This window comes from Pelophylax lessonae, assembly GCF_965119305.1.
Source record: "Pelophylax lessonae genome assembly, chromosome: 4".
NCBI classification, from domain to species: Eukaryota; Metazoa; Chordata; class Amphibia; order Anura; family Ranidae; genus Pelophylax; species Pelophylax lessonae.
In genome coordinates, this window is record NC_138771.1 from 567,322,638 (window position 1) to 567,346,454 (window position 23,817).

At 49.2% G+C, this 23,817-nt stretch overlaps 1 protein-coding gene across 1 annotated transcript in view; it reads left to right on the plus strand.

Moving 5' to 3' along the window:
• The window catches only part of PIWIL2 (piwi like RNA-mediated gene silencing 2), a 727,256-nt gene that overhangs the window by 601,765 nt on the left and 101,674 nt on the right, over window positions 1–23,817 (plus strand). The gene's annotated exons all lie outside the window — the stretch shown is intronic.

A 23,817-nucleotide genomic window follows, 5' to 3' on the forward strand; every position in this document is an offset into this window, starting at 1 on the left:
GAAATGTATCTTTTAGTGACAACGTTGTGTAAAAAAAAAATTGTAATTTCTCCGACAGTCGCCACCTCCTCTAAGTCATCACTAATGGGTATTGACTTCCGCTCCGCAGGAGTAGCTAGGCATAAGACTTAAGCAAAAGAACAGAGGCATTTGCATATACACACCCATGGGGGCTGTCCCACTGGTCAATACCCCCCTGCAGTGACCACTCCCAGCTCAGTTTCTTTCTGCCTAGCGTCAGAAGTAGTTAGGCGTCCCTGTGCTGGGGCTACAGTCTCAGCCTTTCTAATCTTTTTTTTATTTGATTTTCTTTGAAAAAGTCTGTTTTTTCTTTGATTTACTAGCTGTTTCTTTTGTCAGCTTTAGTTTTAGTCGATTCCTATGATGAAGATGGATTCATGCGGAGCTGGGAATCGGACTGGCCGCCCTGGTTTTCCAGGGCAGAGGGACCCCCAGCCCGCCATCGAGCGTTCAGCCATGGTTCGTCCTGGCATTAAGAACGACCCATCCCTGCTCGCAGCAGGAATGCAGCCGTGAGATGGCTACCTCACTGGACACATCTGCGATACTGCAGTGTAATGTCCTTGGCTAACGGCATTCCCTGTCAGATGAGGACAGCGGCTTTCCGTTCTGAGAGGCTCCCCACGCCATCTGGTACAGGTAAGTACTTCTGTGTGGGGCCTCTGTCTGGGCTGGCAGTCCTGTGTTGCTGTGTGTCCCCCATGTCTGTGCCGGTGTGGGCTTCCCTGTTTGCGATCCCTGCGGGGGTCTTTTGGTACATACGCTGCGCTATGGTGCTGTATGTTAGTGGGAGCCCCTTTCCCTGTGTCACATAGGTGTTTTCACTAGGGGTGCAGACGATGTGTGTGGCGGCCGCAGCGGGGGAAAAAAACACGCGGTCTGCCATCTTTAATTTGGGCAAGCATGTTGGCTTCACTGTGGGCTGTATTACATGCTGTTTTGGCGCCATCTTGCGTGTGGCAGAACGATCGTTCCGCACGTGTTCGGCGACCATTTTCCCGAAGTCTCCCATTCAGTTCTATGGGCAGCCATTTTCCCTGAGTCCTTTGCAGCCTATGGTTCAGCCTCTTATGACCTCACTTCCTTTTCCTCTGAAGCAGCGACCTGGGTGGTAACACTCTGTGGGGCTCTGCAGACTGTCTCTTCCATAACCTTCTGTTTTGTCATTTCTGGCTCAGTTTTCTTCTCCTTTTGGGGTAGTTTGTCACTGTTCATATGGCGGTGGTCTGCGCACTCCGCAGCGGTGTTAAAGGGACAGTACCCTTTTTTATTGCACTGTTATTTTCACCTTGGGCAATGGATTCTCAGGACAGCAAATTCCCTCCAGCCCTGGTGGGGGACCCCAGTCCTGCTGGGGCCCCTGTTGTGCCTGATTTGGCCGCCGTAGTGGCGTCCTTAGTGTCCAAAATGGAGGTGCTGATGGCTGAACGTGCTGCTAGAAAGAGGCCCAGGTTATCTCTCTCCTCTGATTCAGATGGTGATATGGCTGCTGCTGTGGGCGTGCCCTTTTCAGGGTCTCGCTCATCCTTGGACCCGCTGGGGTCTGAGGGGGAGGCGGAGGTGGAAGGGGTTGATGATTCTCCCCCTGGGTCGCCTGAAGAACGCGCGACCATGGATGAATTGATTGTTTCTGTGAAGGAAACATTACATTTGGAGGATGAGCCATGAGCCCAGTCCTCCGGGCATTGTGTCCTGATTTGGGACACACAGGACCCGCAAGTCGGCGCAGGTTTTTCCCTGCCCCGCTGAGTTTCATTACACTGTTAATGAACTGTGGCGCACTTTAAAACGTCCATTCCTGGTTCCTAGTCGACAAGGCTACCTTGATTCCTACTGAGGAGACCCCGGTTTTTCGGGATCCCACGGACAGACGGTTGGAGTCTCTAGCCCTCCATTCCTGCACGGTGGCGGGTTCCTTGCTCAAACCTGTTTTCGCGTCCGTCTTGGTGGCTCAGGCGGTGGCTGATTGGACTAAGGTGCTTAGGAGCAACCTCGTGTCTGCTTCTGTTCCACCTGCCAGTCATGTATTTGTGTGATGCGGCCTTAAATGAGGCCCCTTTGGTAGCACGCCTATCTAGTTTTGCGGTGCTTAACCGTCGACTGATCTGGCTGAAGAGCTGGTCGGCTGACCAGTCGTCACGGAAAACAGTTGCTGATTTTCCCTATGCTGGTTCTCGCCTTTTTAGCGAGGCGTTGGATACCTTGGTGAAAGGCGTCACGGGGGGCAAGAGCACCTTGCTACCCCAGAACCCGAAGCACAAGTCCTTTCGCGGCAAGCAGGGTTCCACTTCTCGATCCACTCAGGGGTCCTTTCGTGCCTTTCGGAACCAAACCAAGGGCAAGCCCTTCAAGGGCCAAGGTAGCCAGAAGAAGCCCTGGGCAGGCAAGATGAAGTCCAGCAATGAAGGCTCGGCTGGTCAACCCGCCTCTGCCTGAAGGGGTGCCCTCACCCGTTTCAGGGGTGGGGGGACGTTTGCGCGGTTTCCTTCAACCTTGGCTGCTCCAAATTCCGGACAGGTGGGTTCAGGAAATCCTTCGATCAGGGCACAAGATCGAATTCCTTTCCCGGCCGGCGTACAGATTTTTTCCCTCAAATCTTCATTTGCCTCCAGGGCGTCTGCGGGACCTGCATCAAGCGATGCAGGACCTCCTTGCCCAGGGGGTGATTGTCCCGGTGCCTCATCGGGACAGGTTCCGGGGGTTTTATTCCAATCTGTTCACTGTGTCCAGATAGGAGGGCAAAGTGCGTCCTATTCTGGACCTGAAAGCACTAAACGCTTTGTGCGTGTTCAAAAGTTCCGTATGGAATCTCTCCGTTCGGTGGTGGCCTCCCTGAGTCCGGGGGAATTCCTGGCCTCTATAGACCTGAAATATGCGTACCTACACATCCCCATTTTCAAGGGTCACTAGAGGTATCTTCGGTTCGCAATAGCGGAGGACCACTATCAGTTTGTGGCGTTACCTTTCGGTCTCGCTTCGGCTCCAAGGGTCTTTACCAAAGTGCTGGCACCTGTTCTGGGCCTGCTAAGGGCACAGGGCATTGCGGTCTTGGGGTATCTGGACGATCTCCTACTAAGATCGAGTGTCAACCAGGACCTACTGTGCGATCTGTCCACCACGGTACAGACGCTCCAGGAGTTTGGATGGACCATCAACGTACAGAAGTCGACGTTGTCTCCATCGGTTCGTCTTCCCTATCTGGGAATGATCCTGGATTCTGCTCAGGCAAAGGTGTTCTTGCCGGAGGACAAGCTCCGGACCTTGCAGGACGAGATCAAGTCCCTCAGGGACAATCCGTCCTCGTCACTCAGGACCTGTATGCGGGGCCTGGGGTTGATGGTTTCGGCCTTCGAGGCGATACCCTTTGCTCAGTCTCAGCCTTTCTATCTTTTTTCTTTGAAAATGTCAGTTTTTTCTTTGATTTACTAGCTGTTTCTTTTGTCAGCTTTAGTTTTTTAGTCGGTCTTTGGTTGAAGATGGATTCATGCGGAGCTGGGATTCGGACTGACCGCCCTGGTTCTACAGGTGAGAGGGACCCCCAGCCGCCATCGAGCGTTCAGCCGTGGTTCTTCCTGGCATTATGAACGACCCATGGTGGCGCTGATGGTGGCGTCTTTAGTGTCCAAGATGGAGGTGCTGATGCTGCTAGAAAGAGGCCCAGAATATCCATCTCCTCTGATTCAGATGGTGGTGTGGCTGCTGCGACGGGCGTGCCCTTTTCAGGGTCTCGCTCATCCCTGGACCCTCGGGTCTGAGGGGGAGGCGGAGGGGGTTGATGTTTCTCCCCTGGGGTCGCCTGAAGAACGCGCGACCATGGATGAATTGATTGTTTCTGTAAAGGAAACACTACACTTGGAGGATGAGCCCAGTCCTCCGGGCATTGTGTCCTCTTTTGGTACACACAGGACCCGCAAGTCGGCACAGGTTTCTCTTACGTCCTCCGACAGTCGCCGCCGCCTCTATGTCATCACTGTTGGGTATTGACTTCCTCTCCACAGGAGTAGCTAGGCATAAAGACTTAGTCAAAAGAACAAAGGCATTTGCATATACACACCCATGGGGGCTGTCCCATCTGGTCAATACGCCCCTGCAGTGACCACTCCCAACTCAGTTTCATTCTGCCTAGCGTTAGGAGGCTCCAGTCCCTGTCGGTGGCGGAAGGCAAGTCCTTCCGTCCGTTGGTGTGGACGGTGATTACCACGGATGCCAGCCTGTCGGGCTGGGGTGGAGTCCTGGGCAACCTGTCTGCCCAGGGCACTTGGTTGTAGGAGGGGTCCTCCCTCCCGATAAATGTGCTGGAATTGCGAGCGATAAAACTCTGTCTCTTCCAGTGGTCGGACCGTCTTCGGGGCCGTCCTGTCCGGGTACAGACGGACAATGCTACCGCGGTGGCTTACATCAACCACCAATGGGGCACCAGGAGTTCTCTGCCGGCCCGGGAAGTCACCGTCATTCTGTCTTGGGCCGAGACTCATGTCCCGGCGATTTCAGCAGTTCACATTCCGGGTGTGGAGAATTGGCAGGCCGACTATCTGAGCCGCCAGACCCTGGACCAGGAGGAATGGTCCCTACACCCGGAGGTCTTCCAAATGCTGTGTGCGAAGTGGGGATCCCCGGACGTGGATCTGTTCGCATCTCGGCTAAACCGAAAGGTGGAAAGGTTCGTGGCAAGAACGTGCGATCCGCGGGCGGACGCCTCGGATGCGTTAGTGGCCCCTTGGCATCAGTATCATCTGATGTATGCCTTTCCTCCGATTCAGTTGTTATCCAGGTTCCTCCGCAGGTTAGCCTCGGAACCGCACCTGGTGATTCTGGTGGCCACGCCGGTCCTGGTACGCCGACGTTGTTCACCTGGCAGTGGCGCCTCCGTGGCAGCTGCCTCTGCGGGAAGATTTCCTGTCTCAGGGTCCGATCTTCCATCCTGCTTTACAGTCGCTGGCTTTAACGGCCTGGCTGTTGAGACCCAGGTCCTGAGGGACAGGGGTCTCTCCTCTGAGGTTATTCCTACCCTTGTCAAGGCTAGAAAATCCTCCTCTGGTAAAATATATTACTGTACCTGGAAGGCTTATTTCGCTTGGTGTGAGTCCAGGGGGTTCTCCCCTCGCTCGTACTCGGTGTCAAGAGTGTTGGCCTTCCTCCAGTCTGGTGTGGACCAGCGCCTGGCGCTGGCCACGATCAAGGGCCAGGTGTCCGCACTGGCTATTCTTTTCCAACTCCCTGTGGCATCTCATTTCCTTGTTCGCACCTTCATTCAAGGTGTGCGACATTTGGCTCCTCCCAGGAAGGAACCCTTACCTCCATGGGACTTGAACTTGGTTCTGTCCGTGTTACAGCGTGCTCCCTTTGAAAACATTCGGGATATATTGTTGCCTCTGCTGTCTAAGAAGGTTGCCTTTTTGGTGGCGATCACTTCGGCTCGCAGGGTGTCGGAACTGGCAACGTTGTCTTGCCGTTCTCCATACTTGGGGATTCACCGGGATAAGGTGGTCTTGCGTCCGCATCCCTCCTTTCTTCCTAAGGTGGTCTCTGAGTTCCACATTAATGAGGACATTGTCCTGCCTTCGCTTTGTACGAAGCCTAAGCATCCTAAGGAGGTTGCTCTGCACTCCTTGGATGTTGTCAGGGCGATCAGGGTTTACCTGTCGTCTACGGAATCCTTTCGGAAGACGGATTCCCTCTTTGTCCTTCCTGAGGGACCTCGGAAGGGCATGGCTGCATCTGCAGCGACTATTGCCAAATGGATCAGACAGACCATTGAACAGGCTTACGCCTTGAAGGGACGGGTTCCACCCTTCCCTGTTAGGGCGCACTCTACCAGATCTGTGAGTGCGTCCTGGGCCTATTAGCATCGGACCTCGGTGGCCCAGGTGTGCAAGGCTGCGACTTGGTCGTCGGTGCACACTTTTTCCAAGTCCTACAAAGTAGATGTTCTGGCATCAGCTGATGCTTCCTTTGGCTGCAAGGTTCTCAGTGCGGCAGTGCCATAAAGGACCCTTGTTTGTTTTATGGGTCCCTGGCTGTTGGTATTTGCTTTCCTGGGCTGTTGCTCCTGTTGAGCTTTGTTTTCTGTTGCCCAGAAGGTTCTCTTACGGTGCATGTAAGATTCCTTTCTCTGATGTGGGTACTGCGTTGCCTTTTCTAGGGTTGCGTCTCCCACCCCTCATGTCTATACTGCTTTGGGACATCCCAACAGTGATGACTTAGAGGCGGCGGCGACTGTCGGAGGACGTAAGAGAACACGGAATTTTTGTAAAATCTTACCTGTAAAATTCCTTTCTCTGAGTCCTCCGGCAGTCGCCGCCCCCACCCCTCTTTTGGGGTTCTTATTACCTACTGCTATGCTACGAAACTGAGTTGGGAGTGGTCACTGCAGGGGTGTATTGACCAGATGGGACAGCCACCATGGGTGTGTATATGCAAATGCCTTTGTTCTTTTGACTAAGTCTTTATGCCTAGCTACTCCTGTGGAGCGGAAGTCAATGCCCAACAGTGATGACTTAGAGGCGGCGGCGACTGTCGAAGGACTCAGAGAAAGGAATTTTACAGGTAAGATTTTACAAAAATTCCGTTTTTTTCCCTGCCCCGCTGAGTTTCATTACCCTGTGAATGAACTGTGGCGCACTTTAAAACGGCCATTCATGATACCTAGTCGGTTCAAGTTGCTTTATCCTTTTGCGCCGGCTACGGAATCGCGATGGTGTGTGCCTCCACATGTGGATCACACTGTGGCCGTCTTAAACAAGGCTACCTTGATTGCTACTGAGGAGATCCCACGGACAGATGGTTGGAGTCTCTAGCCCGCCATTCCTACACGGTGGCGGGTTCCTTGCTCAAACCTGTTTTCGCGTCCGTTTTGGTGGCTCAGGCGGTGGCTGGTTGGACTAAGGTGCTTACGTGCAACCTCGTGTCTGATTCTGCCACGCTGGCTATGGTGGACCAAATTCACCAAGGAGTCATGTATTTGTGCGAAGCGGCCTTGAATGAGGCCCCCTTGGTAGCACGCCTATCTAGTGTTGCGGTGCCTAACCGTCGTTTGATCTGGCTGAAGAGCTGGTCGGCTGACCAGACGTCACGGAAAACAGTTGCTGATTTTCCCTATGCAGGTTCTCGCCTTTTTGGTGAGGCGTTGGATACCTTGGTGAAAGGCGTCACGGGGGGTAAAAGCACCATGCTGCCCCAGAACCCGAAGAACAAGTCCTTTCGTGGCAAACGGGGTTCCACCTCCCGACCCAATGAGGGGTCCTTTCGTGCCTTTCGGAATCAAACCAAGGGCAAACCCTTCAAGGGCCAAGGTAGCCAGAAGAAGCCCTGGACGGGCAAGCAGAAGTCCGGCAATGCCGGTATGGCAGGTCAATCCGCCTCTGCCTGAAGTGGCGCCCTCACCCGTATCAGGGGTGGGGGGACGTTTGCACGGTTTCCTCCAACGTTGGCTGCTCTGAATTCCGGACAGGTGGGTTCAGGAAATCATTCGATCAGGATACAAGATCGAATTCCTTTCCCGGCCGGCGGACAGATTTTTTTCCCTCCAATCTTCATTTGACCCCAGGGCGCCTGCAGTACCTGCATCAAGCGGTGCAGGACCTCCTGGCCCAGGGGGTAATTGTCCCGGTGCTTTATCGGGACAGGTTTCGGGGGTTTTAATCAAATCTGTCCACTGTACCCAGAAAGGAGGGCAAGGTACATCCTATTCTGGACCTGAAAGCGCTAAACCGCATTATGCGCGTTCGGAAGTTCCGTATGGAATCTCTCCGCTCGGTGGTGGCCTCCCTGAGCCCAGGGGAATTCATGGCTTCTATAGACCTGAAGGATGCGTATCTACACATCCCAATTTTCGAGGGTCACCAGAGGTACCTTCAGTTCGCTATCGCGGAGGACCACTATCAGTTTGTGGCGTTACCTTTCGGTCTCGCTTCGGCTCCAAGGGTCTTTACCAAAGTGCTGGCGCCTGTTCTGGGCCTGCTAAAGGCACAGGGCATTGCGCTCTTGGGAGATCTGGACGATCTCCTCGTAAGATCGAGTGTCAGCCAGGACCTGCTGCGCCATCTGTCCACCACCGTACAAACGCTCCAGGAGTTCAGATGGACCATCAACGTACAGAAGTCGACCTTGTCTCCATTAGTTGGTCTTCCCTATCTTGGAATGATCCTGGATTCTGCTCAGGCAAAGGTGTTCTTGCCGGAGGACAAGCTCCGGACCTTACAGGACGAGATCAGGTCCCTCAGGGACAAACCATCCTCGTCACTCAGGACCTGCATGCGGTCCCTAGGGTTGATGGTATCGGCCTTCGAGGCGATAACCTTCGCTCAGTTTCATACTCGGGCTCTCCAAGCGGAGATCCTGGCCAGGTGGGACAGTCCCTGGATTTGAGTATCTCATTGAGTCGCCGGACCAGAATGGATCTTCTGTGGTGGCTCCAGTCCCCGGCGGTGTCGGAAGGCAAATCCTTCCGTCCGTTACTGTTGACAGTGATTACCACGGATGCCAGCCTGTCGGGCTGGGGTGGGGTCCTGCGCAATCTGTCTGCCCAGGGCACTTGGTCGGAGGAGGAATCCTCCCTTCCGATCAATGTGTTGGAATTGAGAGCGATAAAGCTCTGTCTATTCCAGTTGTTCCATTCCGACGTTGTTCGCCCGGCAGTGGCGCCTCCTTGGCGGTTGCCCATGCGGGAAGATCTACTGTCTCAGGGACCGATCTTCCATCCTGCTTTACAGTCGCTTGCTTTAACGGCCTGGCTGTTGATTCCCAGGTCCTGAGAGACAGGGGTCTTGCCCCTGAGGTCATTCCTACTTTTATCAAGGCTCGGAAAACCTCATCTGGTAAAATCTATTACCGTACCTGGAAGGCTTATTTCGCCTGGTGTGAGTCCAGGGGGTTCTCCCCTCGCTCATACTCGGTGGCGAGAGTGTTGGCTTTCCTTCAGTCTGAGGTGGACCAGCGCCTGGCGCTGGCCACGATAAAGGGCCAGGTATCCGCACTGGCTGTTCTTTTTCAACACCCTGTGGCATCTCATTCCTTAATTCGCACCTTCATTCAAGGTGTGCAACATTTGGCTCCTCCTAGGAGGGAGCCTTTACCTCCGTGGGGCTTGAACTTGGTTCTGTCCGTGTTCGATCCCTTTGAAAACATCCGGGAGATATTGTTTCCTCTGCTGTCTAAGAAGGTTGCCTTTTTAGTGGCGATCACTTCGGCACGCAGGGTGTTGGAACTGGCGGCGTTGTCTTGCCGTTCTCCTTACTTGGTGATTCACCAGGATAAGGTGGACTTGCGACCACATTCGGCTTTTCTTCCTAAGGTGGTCTCTGAGTTCCATCTTAATGAGGACATTGTCCTGCCTTCGCTTTGTACGAAGCCTAAGCATCCTGAGGAGGTTGCTTTGCATTCCTTGGATGTTGTCAGGGCGATCAGGGTTTACCTTTCGTCTACGGAGTCCTTTCGGAAGACGGATTCCCTCTTTGTCCTTCCTGAGGGAACTCGGAAGGGCATGGCTGCGTCTGCAGCGACCATTGCCAAATGGACCAGACAGACCATTGTACAGGCCTATGCTTTGAAGGAACGGGTTCCACCCTTCCCTGTTAAGGCGCACTCTACTAGGTCTTTGAGTGCGTCCTGGGCCTATTGGCATTGTGCCTCGTTGGCCCAGGTGTGCAAGGCTGCGACTTGGTCGTCGGTGCACACCTTTTCCAAATTCTATAAGGTGGATGTTCTGGCATCAGCTGATGCCTCCTTTGGCCGCAAAGTTCTCAGTGTGGCAGTGCCATAAGGGACCCTTGTTTTTTTATGGGTCCCGGGCTGTTGGGGTTGTTTATCCCCTGGGTTATTTGCTTTACTGGGCTGTTGCTCATGTTGAGCCATGTTTTCTGTTGCCCAGAAGGTTCTCTTACTCTGCGTGTAAGGTTCCTTTCTCTGATGTGGGTACTGCGTTGCCTTTTCTACGGTTGCGTCTCCCACCCCTCATATCTACACTGCTTTGTGACATCCCAATAGTGATGACTTAGAGGAGGCGGCGACTGTCGGAGGACTTAAGAGAAAACTGAATTTTTGTAAAATCTTACCTGTAAAATTCCTTTCTCGGAGTCCTCCGAGAGTCGCCGCCCCCGCCCCTCTTTTGGGGTTTTCTTGTACACTTTCTGCTATTATACCAAACTGAGTTGGGAGTGTTCACTGCAGGGGGTATTGACCAGTGGGACAGCCCCCATGGGTGTGTCTATGCAAATGCTTTTGTTCTTTTGACTAAGTCTTATGCCTAGCTACTCCTGCGGAGCGGAAGTCAATACCCAATAGTGATGACTTAGAGGAGGCGGCGACTGTCGGAGGACTCAGAGAAATGATTTTAACAGGTACGATTTTACAAAAATTCAGTTTTTTTTTTTTTACACAAAGTTGTCATTGAAATTATATATATTGCTCACACATGCCATGGGTATATGTGTAAGTACACCCCAAAATATATTCTGCTGCTTCTCCTGAGTACAGGGATACCACACGTGTGAGACTTTTTGGGAGCCTAGCTGTGTACGGGATCCTGAAATCCAATCACCACCATCAGAATTTCAAAGGGTGTAAATTTCTCATTGCACTTTCTCACTGCCTATCACGGTTTCGGAGGCCCGGAAATGTCAAGATAGCACAACCCCCCCAAAATAACCCCATTTTGGAAAGTAGACACCCCAAGCTATTTGCTAAGAGGCATGGTGAGTCCATGGAATATTTTCGATTTTGCCACAAGTTTTGGGAAAATTACATTTTTTTTTTTTTTTTAACACAAAGTTGTCACTAAAACATATATAGCTCACACATGACATGGGTATATGTGGAATGACACCCCAAAATACATTCTTCTGCTTCTCCTGAGTACAGGGATACCACATGTGAGACTTTTTGGGAGCCGAGCTGTGTATGGGATCCCGAAAACCAACCACCACTTACAGGTTTTCTAATGGCGTAAATTGTGCATTTCACCTCCACACAGTTTCGGAGGCCCTAAAATTTCAAGATAGCACGAAACCCCCCCAAATGACCCCATTTTGCAAAGTAGACACTCCAAGCTATTTGCTGAGAGGCATGGTGAATCCATCAAATATTTTATATTTTGCCACAAGTTCCTGGAAAATATATATATATTTTTTTTTTTTTTTACACAAAGTTGTCACTAAATGATATATTGCTCACATGTGCCATGGATATATGTGAAACGACACCCCAAAATACACTCTGATGCTTCTCCTGAGTATGGGGATACCCCATGTGTGAGACTTTTTTGCAGTCCAACCGTGTACAGGACCCCGAAAACCAATCGCCACCTTCAGGCTTTCCAAGTATGTCAATTGTTGATTTCACTCCTTACTACCTATAACAGTTTTGAAGGCCATGAAAATGCCAAGATAGCACAAAAGGTGGGGATTGGTTTTCAGGGTCCCTTACACATCTAGGCTCCCCAAAAGTCTCACACATGTGGTCACCCTGTACTCAGGAGGTGCAGCAGAATGTATTTTGGGGTGTCATTTCACATATACCCATGGCATGCGTGAGCAATATATCATTTAGTGACAACTTTGTGTAAAAAAAAAAAAACGAATTGTAATTTTCCTGAAAAAATGCAAAATATAAAATACTCCATGGACTCAAAATGCCTCTCGGCAAATAGCTTTGGGTGTCTATTTTCCAAAAAGGGGTCATTTGGGGGGTTTTTGAACTGTCCTGGCATTTTAGGCTCAATCTTAGCCACACTTCACCCACTCTTCTAACCACTTGAAGACCAAGCCTTTTCTGTGACTTTTTGTTTACTTGAAAAAATATTTTTTTTTTACAAGAACATTACTTTGAACCCCCAAACATTATATATGTTTTTTTAAATCAGAGGCCCTACAGAAGAAAATGGTGGATGTTGCATTTTTTTTTTGTCACACGGTATTTGCGCACGGATTTTCCAAACGCAATTTTTCCAAAAAAAAAAAACACTTTTTTAGATTTAATGCAGGAATACACTATATAATTCCTAATTTTTTGGTAAAATTTAAAAGATGATCTTATTCCGAGTACATAGACACCAAACATGACATGCTTTAAAAAGTGCGCACTCCCGTGCAGCGGCAACAAACTACATACGGTTTTAAAAGTCTTTACAGGTTACCACTTTGGACTTATGTCAAATATTGAATATCTCTAATATTCTAATATCTTTAGGCGTTTCCGGACGATTAGCATTGATAGCCAGACTGAAAACAGTACAATGTAAAAGGTATAACAGTTCAGTTCAGTGTATGTAAAAATATGAGGAATAAAAACAATACTTCTGATAAATGAAATGTGTCCAGCTTGAAATCATGGCTGTATAGACATGTGTGTTCCTCTGTGTCCTTCTTCAGTGTAAATCTCAAGTCCAGTTAGAAGCAGGAAATGACGTCTCTAGGTTTCAGAGAACAAAACACCTGCTTAAGTTGTCAAAAAGTCTATGAATAGATTGGTGTGGAGAAGAAGTGATGTGTGTGATCTTCCCTAGTCTGTGTGTCTGTGTGTTCTTCTAGCCAGTCCTCCCAGTCTCCTGGCAATTTATCTTGCATGTAAACATCATGAACTTTCAATACTCCAAACCTTGTATGGCATACATAATTTCTGCTAACTTCAGTTATTCTATACAAGAGGAGGTACTAAACTCAAAGTCATATACAGAGTTGTATAAAGTACTCGAAACCCATACTTGAGTAAAAGTACAAGTGCTCGATCAAAAAGTGACTTGAGTAGAAGTGGAAGTGCTCGATCAGAAAGTGACTTGAGTAGAAGTACTAAAGTATTCAACATTTTTTGTACTTAAGTATTGCAAGTAGTTTTTTTAAAAATATTGCTACTCAAGTACTGAAAGTAAAAGTACAAGTACTGTGTTATGTAGTTATTAAAGAAAGAAGTCAAAAGTTTGAACATCATATTGTTTTTTATTATTTCAAATGCAGCTTTTATTTATACATACAGTAGCATTTATTTTTGTATGCGCTGGTAATACACATGTTTTGAGCTTCATGAAACCTGCCATCTACTGTTCTGGCAGTGGTAATTTTTATAATTGTAACGAGTAACTATGCAGCACAAAAAAAAATATCAGCGTAGAAGTATTGAAATCATTGAAAAAATGTAGTGAAGTAAAAGTGGAAGTAGGAGAAAAAAGTTCTACTCTAGGAAAGTACAGATACCGCCTTTCGGTACTTAAGTACAGTAGTGAAGTAGTTCTACTTAGTTACTATACATCTCTGGTCATATATGGACTTTGATTGACAAGCCCACATGTAACACTATTCTTGTCCTCTAATGTGGTTAATGTCATGTACCAAATAACCATCATTTATCTTACACAAAAGTAACACATATAACCAACTTATACGACTTGTATGACATTAAGTAAATACATACAAATACTATTAATTATGACTGGGATTACACTAATCCTAACTAACATTATTTAAACTAATATATGTATTATTCCTAGTATTACATGGATCCTATTCTTGACTTCCATGACATTCTATACCAGATACCTTATGTGTCATCTTCCAACTAGCTACATACTCCAGAATTTTCTGACATTTTACTGCCTCAGCTCAGATGAAGAATCTCATTGTTAATCACCGGATCAAGGTCATTCACACATATTAATATTATGATTAATCATAAAATCACATACATTTTGCAATCTTGCTGTGAATATAATATAATTCCAATAAGTGCCGAATTATGAATTTGGAATAAATATCTAACTTACAGAGGAGGTCTACTGCAAGAATTACTGCACTCGACCTGGCATTCGTGACGATACCTCGCATGCATGGTGCAACTGCGGTTTACATATGACACTAGACCAACGCTTGTGTGCGCATTTGCATTTAGGGGAAATGCTGTAGACTCAGATGTAAAGGAGGACTCTGATGTGAGGGGAGCACTGTGGCCACTGTGGAATATGTAGGGGCTCATTCACAAATGCTTTGTTTTCTGAAGAGCGATCCACAAACAGATTGATCTTCAGAGAGCATTTTAGAGGAGGTGAAGAGGCATGGTATTGCCTCCTCACCACCTGCTTTAACCCATTGAACTCTACATTGCACATGGTTGTGGGGCGCTTGCAGAATACCACCATTCGTTTGAATGGGTCACAGTCAGTGGGTTCTACACCTGCTGAAAGCAACAGGGGATATAATTGCAGCTGTTGCATATGAACATGCCCAGCCGCTGCCTCTACAGCTAAAAGATGGTAGCGGTTGAGGGGTGGTAAAAGAACGTTTCAAAAGCAGAGTTTCTCTTACGTCCTCCGACAGTCGCCGCCTCTTCATATTCGTCACATATGGGGTATTAGACTTTGCTCCGAAGGAGTAGCTAGGCAACAGAATATGTTAACATTAAAGCTTTTAACATATCCCACCCTCAAGGGGTGGTCCCCTCAGTCAATACCCTCCTACTTCCTGCAACCATATCTCAGTTTTAATGTCTAGCTTGTCAGGAGTGGCTGGCTTTTTCTGTGCTGGGGCTTTCTGCCCCAGACTCTTTCTTCTTTTTGAAATTTTGTTTGAGTTTTCTCTCTACCTTTACTTAGCTGTTATTTTTGTCAGCGTTAGTTAGTTCTTCTGATGAAGAGGATCATGCGGGCTGGGTCTCGGGCTGATCCCCCTGGTCGCAGGTTGTGGGTCAGTGGCTTCCCAGCCTGCCATCGAGCGTTCAGCCAGGTAACGCTCCTGGCACAGTGAACGACCCATCCCTGTTCGGTGCAGGGATGATTGGTGAGGTGGCTACCTCACTGGACGCTGTGCGGTTTCTTAACCCCCATTTTGTGCGTCTTGAATTGCGACTCTCCCTGCCTCATGTGCAGCGGCTTGTTCGCCTGTGCGGGTCCCCCACGCCATGTGAGGTAAGTGTATTTATGTGGGGACCTGTCTGTCTGGGGGGGTGTCAGTCTGGGACTGTGTAACCTGCCTCTATTCACACTGCTTGTCTCCCTATCTCTCGGCTGCATGCTGTGGGCTGCAAGGGGGGGGGGGGAGCTGTGTGACACTGTGTGTGTCAGTCTGATCAGTGTGTGAAGCTGTGTGCTGTGGGGCATGTTTTTTTGGCATGTTTGGGCATATACAGCGATCGCTGCGGCGATCTGACATGTATTCTTATACAGGGATGTCATGTGTGCTTTACTGCACTGTGGAGCGGCGGTTTCCGCGCCAAACGGCGCCATTTTGCCTACACTCGCTCCGGCCGCATGTTTTACATGCATGGCGGCCATTTTCTTGTAGCCTCCATAGGCTTTCATAGAGCGCCCTGGCAGCATCACTTCCTCTTTCCAGGAACACCGATCGAGGCAGCGGCGAGGGTCTCCTCGGGTTTTATCCTTCTGTTCTTGCTATCCATTGCCTGTGTTCAGTTTGCATATTCCCTGTGGGGGTCTCATTGTGCTTGAGTGTGGTGCGGTGGGCTGCGCTTGCCGCGCTTGCTTAAAGGGGCAGTTAACCCTTTATTGTACAGCATTACAGGGGCAATGGATTCTCAGGAGGGCAAATTTCCTACAGCCTTGGTGGAAAGCCAGGGGACCGCTGTTTCCCCCCCAGGGGGGGATTTAGCCACTATTGTGGCTGGCCTTGCTGCTCAGGTACAGATGCTGGTGGCTGCTCAATCTACTAAAAGGCCCAGAGTTGCTCTTTCCTCTGATTCTGAGGGTGAAGGTGATGGGGCTGTTATGGCGGGGGCCTCCTTATCGGGGTCCCGCTCCTCCCTAGATCTAGTGGGGTCCGAGGTGGAGGCTGAGGTTGAGGGGGTTGATAATTCTCCCCCTGGCTCGCCTGAAGAGCTTGCAATCATGGATGAGTTGATTGCTTCCATAAAGCAAACGCTGCGTTTGCAGGATGAAGTGTGTCCCCCCGCCGCCTTGGCGGCTTATGGGACGCAGAGAAAACGCAGGACACCGCAGGTTTTTCCCTGCAATGATGATTTTCAGCGCGCTGTTAAGGAACAATGGCGCAATCTGCGCAAACCTTTTGCTGTACCAAGTAGATTCAAGCTGCGTTATCCTTTCTCCCCTTCCACTGATGAAAGGTGGTGTGTGCCTCCCCCGGTGGATCACGCAATTGAGGTTTTAAACAAAGCCACTGCGATTCCTGCAGAGGATTCCCCTGTGTTCCGTGATGCCACGGATAGGAGATTGGAGTCTCTTGCCCGTCATACTTATTCTGTTACGGGTTCTATGCTTAAGGCTCTGTTTGCTTCTCTCATGGCGGCCCAGGCGATCGCAAGTTGGACGCAGATGCTTAGGCGCGTCCTAGTGGCCGATTCGGCGTCGCCGGCGACCCTGAATATGGTGGATCAAATACACCAAGGTGTCATGTATCTGTGTGATGCGGACCTGGACCTGGTTCCGTTGGCTGCACGTGTGCACAGCGTGGCGGTGTTGTCTCGCCGCCTGGTTTGGTTAAAATGTTGGTCGGTGGACCAATCTACACGTAAGACCTTAGCCAATCTGCCTTATGATGGGTCTCGCCTTTTTGGGGAGTCCTTGGATGTGTTGATTAAGGGGATCACCGGAGGTAAGAGCACTCTCTTGCCCCATTTCCCCAAGGCTAAGGGGGCTTCTGGGAAGAAGCATGCTAATTTTCGGCCCCCTCAGGGGTCCTTTCGTGCCTTTCGGCCGCACTACAAGGGCAAGCCGTTCAAAGGTCAAGGCTCTCAGAAGAAGCCCTGGTCTGGGAAACAGAAGTCCGGTCAATCCGGATCTGCGGCCCATAACAGTTCGGCCTGAAGGGGCGCCCTCACCCAGTTTTGGGGTGGGGGGACGCTTGCTCGGTTTTCTTCAGCCCTGGTTGGCCCGTGTGCGGGACAGATGGGTTCAGGAGATCGTTCGATCTGGTTACAAGATCGAGTTTCTCTCTCGGCCGGAGAGCAGATTTTTTCCCTCAAATCTTCAACTGTCTCCAGAGCGTTTGCGGGACCTGCACCTGGCGGTGCGGGACCTGAGGGCTCAGGGAGTGGTGGTTCCGGTGCCTCATCGGGACAGATTTCGGGGGTTTTATTCCAATCTGTTAACCGTGCCCAGAAAGGAGGGCAAGGTTCGTCCAATTCTGGACTTGAAGGCTCTGAACCGCTCTGTGCGGGTTCGCAAGTTCCGCATGGAATCCCTGCGGTCGGTGGTGGCTGCCCTGGTTCCGGGGGAATTCATGGCCTCCATCGATTTGAAGGATGCGTACCTTCACATCCCCATTTTCGAGGGTCACCAGAGGTTCCTTCGATTTGCCATTGCGGAGGATCACTACCAGTTCGTGGCGTTGCCTTTTGGTCTCGCCTCGGCTCCACGGGTCTTCACCAAGGTGCTTGCGCCGGTTCTGGCATTATTGAGGGCCCAGGGCATTTCTGTCCTGGGGTATCTGGACGACATTCTGGTTCGGTCTGCGACCAGCCAGGGTCTGGAGAAGGACCTGTCTGTCACGATGCAAACTCTGCAGGAGTTTGGTTGGACGCTGAGTCCGTCGGTTCGTCTTCCCTACCTGGGAATGATTCTGGACTCGGTGCAGGCGAAGGTCTTCCTGCCGGAAGACAAACTCAGAACTCTTCAGGAGGAAGTCAGGTCCCTCAGGGACGTTCCGCACTCGTCTCTGCGGACGTGCATGAGATGTCTGGGATTGATGGTCTCGGCCTTCGAGGCGATTCCCTTCGCCCAGTTTCACACGCGGGGTCTCCAAGCGGAGATCCTGTCCAGGTGGGACGGGCGACCTCAATCTCTGGATCTTCAAATCTCGTTGAGTCATCGCACCAGAAGAAACCTTCTGTGGTGGCTCCAGTCCCCGTTGGTTTCCGGGGGCAAGTCGTTTCGTCCTGTCTCGTGGACGGTGATCACCACGGATGCCAGCCTGTCGGGCTGGGGTGGTGTTCTGGGCGTTCTGTCCGCCCAGGGAACTTGGTCGGAGGGGGAGTCTTCCCTTCCGATCAACATTCTGGAATTGCGTGCGATAAGTCTCTGTCTTCATCGCTGGACGGACCGGCTGCAGGGCTGCCCGGTTCGGGTGCAGACGGACAATGCCACGGCGGTGGCCTACATCAACCACCAAGGGGGCACCAGGAGTGCCCGAGCGGCTCGAGAAGTGGCCGACATTCTGTCTTGGGCCGAGACTCATGTCCCGGCGATAACGGCGATTCACATTCCGGGGGTGGAGAACTGGCAGGCGGACTATCTGAGTCGCCAGACCCTGGATCAGGGGGAATGGTCTCTCCACCCGGCTGTCTTCCAGATGTTGTGCGCGCAGTGGGGTCTTCCAGATGTGGACCTGTTCGCGTCTCGTCTCAACAACAAGGTGAGAAGGTTCGTGGCAAGGACGCGCGACCCTCGGGCAGACGCGTCGGACGCGTTAGTGGCCCCGTGGCATCAGTACAGGCTGATGTACGCGTTTCCACCGATTCAGTTGCTGTCCAGGTTCCTTCGCAGGTTACACTCGGAACGCAGCTCGGTGATTCTTGTGGCACCGGACTGGCCTCGCCGGTCCTGGTACGCAGACCTCGTGAATCTGGCGGTCGACGCCCCGTGGCGTCTGCCTCTTCGAGACGATCTACTGTCTCAAGGACCGATCTACCATCCTGCTTTACAGTCGCTGGCTTTGACGGCCTGGCTGTTGAGACCGAGGTCCTGAAGGAGAGGGGTCTCTCCAGAGGTCGTTCATACTTTGATCAACGCGAGGAAGTCTTCCTCGGGGAAGGTTTATTACCGTACTTGGAAGGCCTATTTTGCCTGGTGTGAGTCCAGGGGGTTTTCACCCCGCACGTACTCGGTTTCCCGTGTGCTGTCTTTCCTTCAAACGGGTGTTGATCAGCGCTTGGCGCTGGCTACGATAAAGGGTCAGGTGTCTGCGCTGGCCGTTCTGTTTCAACGTCCCGTGGCTTCCAACTCCTTGGTTGGCACTTTTGTTCAGGGTGTGCGGCATCTGGTTCCTCCTAGGAGGGATCCTTTGCCCCCTTGGGACTTGAATCTCGTTCTGTCTGTGTTGCAACGTGCTCCTTTTGAACAGATCAGGGAGTTCTCGTTGTCTATGTTGTCCAAAAAGGTCGCCTTTTTGGTGGCGATCACTTCGGCTCGCAGAGTGTCGGAGCTGGCAGCTTTGTCCTGCAAGTCTCCGTACCTGGTTGTTCATTTGGATAAGGTGGTCTTGCGACCTAATCCTTCTTTTCTTCCGAAGCGAGTTTCGGAATTCCATCTTAATGAGGATATTGTCTTACCTTCGCTGTGCGCGAAGCCTAAACATCCAAAGGAGGTGAGATTGCATTCTCTGGATGTTGTTCGGGCGATAAGGGTTTACCTTAAATCGACTGAGTCTTTTCGAAAGATGGACTCCTTGTTTGTTCTTCCAGAGGGTCCTCGGAAGGGCATGGCGGCGTCGGCCTCTACCATCGCCAAATGGATCAGGCAGACCATTGAACAGGCCTATGCCTTGCAGGGGAAGGTTCCCCCTGTGCCTGTGAAGGCGCACTCTACTAGATCGTTGAGTACGTCTTGGGCCTGTCGTCATGGGGCTTCTGTAGCCCAGGTGTGTAAGGCGGCGACCTGGTCGACCGTACACACCTTCACAAAATTCTACAAAGTAGATGTTCAGGCATCGGCGGATGCTTCCTTTGGCCGCAAGGTTCTTAGTGCGGCAATTCCCTAGGGTCCTTTGTTGGGGACCTCTGGCTGTTGGGATAAGTTCTGTATCCCCTGGTTTTTTGTCTTTTCCTGGGTTGTTGCTCCTGTTGAGCACTTGTTTTTCCTGTTGCCCAGCTGGTTTCCTTCCTTTGGTAAGATTCCTTTCTTTGATGCGGAGACTGCGTTGCCTTTTCGGCGCGGATGCGTTTCCCACCCCTCATGTTTGCACTGCTTTGGGACGTCCCCATATGTGACGAATATGAAGAGGCGGCGACTGTCGGAGGACGTAAGAGAAAACGGAATTTTTGTAAAATCTTACCTGTAAAATTCCTTTCTCTGAGTCCTCCGACAGTCGCCGCCCCCGCCCCTCTTTTGGGGTTTGGTTGTATACTCTACTGCTATTCCACTAAAACTGAGATATGGTTGCAGGAAGTAGGAGGGTATTGACTGAGGGGACCACCCCTTGAGGGTGGGATATGTTAAAAGCTTTAATGTTAACATATTCTGTTGCCTAGCTACTCCTTCGGAGCAAAGTCTAATACCCCATATGTGACGAATATGAAGAGGCGGCGACTGTCAGAGGACTCAGAGAAAGGAATTTTACAGGTAAGATTTTACAAAAATTCAGTTTTTACTGCCCTTCAACCACTATAAACAATTAAATGTTTTAATAAGTTACAAAAATAAAGTTTTATTTATTTAATACAATTAAATGTTTGTTCACATTTATTTATAAGGGTGTTTGCGTGTGTGTGTATATAAATATATATATATATATACAGTGGGTACGGAAAGTATTCAGACCCCCTTAAATTTTTCACTCTTTGTTATATTGCAGCCATTTGCTAAAATCATTTAAGTTCATTCTTCTTCCTCATGAATGTACACACAGCACCCCATACTGACAGAAAAACACAGAATTGTTGACATTGTTGCAGATTTATTAAAAAAGAAAAACTGAAATATCACATGGTCCTAAGTATTCAGACCCTTTGCTGTGACACTCATATATTTAACTCAGGTGCTTTCCATTTCTTCTGATCATCCTTGAGATGGTTCTACACCTTCATTTGAGTCCAGCTGTGTTTGATTATACTGATTGGACTTGATTAGGAAAGCCACACACCTGTCTATATAAGACCTTCCAGATCACAATGCATGTCAGAGCAAATGAGAATCATGAGGTCAAAGGAACTGCCTGAAGAGCTCAGAGACAGAATTGTGGCAAGGTACAGATCTGGCCAAGGTTACAAAAAGATTTCTGCTGCACTTAAGGTTCCTAAGAGCACAGTGGCCTCCATAATCCTCAAATGGAAGACGTTTGGGACGACCAGAACCCTTCCTAGAGCTGGCCTTCCGGCCAAACTGAGCTATCGGGGGAGAAGAGCCTTGGTGAGAGAGGTAAAGAAGAACCCAAAGATCACTGTGGCTGAGCTCCAGAGATGCAGTCAGGAGATGGGAGAAAGTTGTAAAAAGTCAACCATCACTGCAGCCCTCCACCAGTCGGGGCTTTATGTCAGAGTGGCCCGACGGAAGCCTCTCCTCAGTGTAAGACACATGAAAGCCCGCATGGAGTTTGCTAAAAAAAAACACCTGAAGGACTCCAAGATGGTGAGAAATAAGATTCGCTGGTCTGATGAGACCAAAATAGAACTTTTTGGCCTTAATTCTAAGCGCTATGTGTGGAGAAAACCAGGCACTGCTCCTCACCTGTCCAATACAGTCCCAACAGTGAAGCATGGTGGTGGCAGCATCATGCTGTGGGGGTGTTTTTCAGCTGCAGGGACAGGACGACTGGTTGCAATCGAGGGAAAGATGAATGCGGCCAAGTACAGGGATATCCTGGACAAAAACCTTCTCCAGAGTGCTCTGGACCTCAGACTGGGCCGAAGGTTTACCTTCCAACAAGACAATGACCCTAAGCACACAGCTAAAATATTGGAGTGGCTTCACAACAACTCCGTGACTGTTCTTGAATGGCCCAGCCAGAGCCCTGACTTAAACCCAATTGAGCATCTCTGGAGAGACCTTAAAATGGCTGTCCACCAACGTTTACCATCCAACCTGACAGAACTGGAGAGGATCTGCAAGGAGGAATGGCAGAGGATCCCAAAATCCAGGTGTGAAAGACTTGTTGCATCTTTCCCAAAAAGACTCCTGGCTGTATTAGATCAAAAGGGGGCTTCTACTAAATACTGAGCAAAGGGTCTAAATACTTAGGACCATGTGATATTTCAGTTTTTCTTTTTTAATAAATCTGCAACAATGTCAACAATTCTGTGTTTTTCTGTCAGTATGGGGTGCTATGTGTACATTCATGAGGATGAAGAATGAACTTAAATGATTTTAGCAAATGGCTGCAATATAACAAAGAGTGAAAAATTTAAGGGGGTCTGAATACTTTCCGTACCCACTGTATATATATATATATATATATATATATATATATATATATATATATATATGCGCATGTGAGTTTGAGTTTTGGTGTGCACACCCTAATGCAATAGGCTGTGCACACCTATGTGAATCAGAGAGAACTGTGTCCGTCAATGAACGATAGAGAAAACTGGATTTTTGACTTACCCTAAAATCCTTTTCTCTTAAGTTCATTGACAGACGCAGTACCCGCCCCTCTATTTTGAGTTGGGTTGGTGTTACTTTTCTGACACTGCTTTGATACAAAACTTTCATCCTATGCAGGAAGAGAGAGGGTTTACCTTCCGGGACTGCCCATAGGCGTAGCCAGAACTTTTTTCTGCCTAGTGTCTTATTCCTGTAGGGGGCAGTATTACCCTACTGATATGAATCAGAGAGAACTGCGTCCGTCAATGAACGTAAGAGAAAAGGATTTTACGGTAAGTCAAAAATCCAGTTTTTCCTGCACCCTAAAAGGATATCTGTCTGCCCACCAAGGTTTTGCACCACTGTGGAAAGTGTATTCACTGTTTTTATATGTTTATACACTATATTGGACTTTATTGGTGACTAACAAGATAGCACTTTATATTTATATTTTTTTCACGCAGCTATGGACTTGGTTGACCACATGGATATATGTGCATTTATTGATTATCTGTTGTAGTATATCAATGTATTTATTCTTTATGTTTACCTCAAGCACCTTTGTGACCGCACAGCACTTAAGCACTTTGTTGCATAATTTATATGTCACTGGGTTGCAAAAAAATCTCACTACCTCATTTGTTGCAATTATATCGCTACTTTGCACAAATATCACTTGGCACTTCATTTTTTACTGTATCATCACATACAGCACTTTCTCTTTGTATCATCTCATTAATATACGTTTTTTATTAATATATGTATTATTAATGTGAATATACTAGTACTGCTTGGAAATATATGTAAATCACATCACGCTTATTAGAGAGGCAGCGCAGCACTACACCATTTATCGCTAACTGTAAAAAAAGGCCAAGGATAAGCTTTCAAGTGTTAGCAGCAGCCCCCCATCCCACAGATACGCACTTAATTTAAACCCATACCCACAACAGCGCGGGGGATAACTTTATAAATTATTAAGCCTGAGGTTACGAGCCTCAGATGCGTAAAAATCCCAGACAGCTATAGTTGGTGGGGGTTGAATGGCCGGTGGTGACCAAACTCAACTGAAGTTCCTTGAGGCTCTTTACAGAGCATGACCATCAGCGAGGAGAGGCTTCCTTGATAGGTGGGAAAAACAACATGAAGCATGTGTGACACTCCACCCAAGGGATGATTGCAGCTATCCCACAATGTCCAATTCAGCAGGATCCAGGTGCTGCCCTCCAAAAACAAGGCTGAAGACAGCTGTAAATCTGGTAATTTGTAGTCGAGAGACCAGCTTTAGCAATAGTGTAGAGTCTTGATTGAAGAAAAAAATGTTGCTAGCGAAAATAGCTTGGTCTTTTACACAGCAGAGCTGACAAAAAGATGACTATACTCCTGGGACATTAGAATAATACTAAGGCCATGCTGGTAGTAGGAGGGGTTATCCTAGGGTAGCCAACTTTTTTTTTTGCCAGTGTCCAGTCCTCCCATAGGCAGCAGTATAACCTAAACTTGAAAAGATTTCCTAAATCTCATAGTAGATGAAAAATAAATATTTCATAAGTAAGCTTGCTCCATGTATGGCAATTTTAGAATGTTCAGATTCCTGCACAAGTATT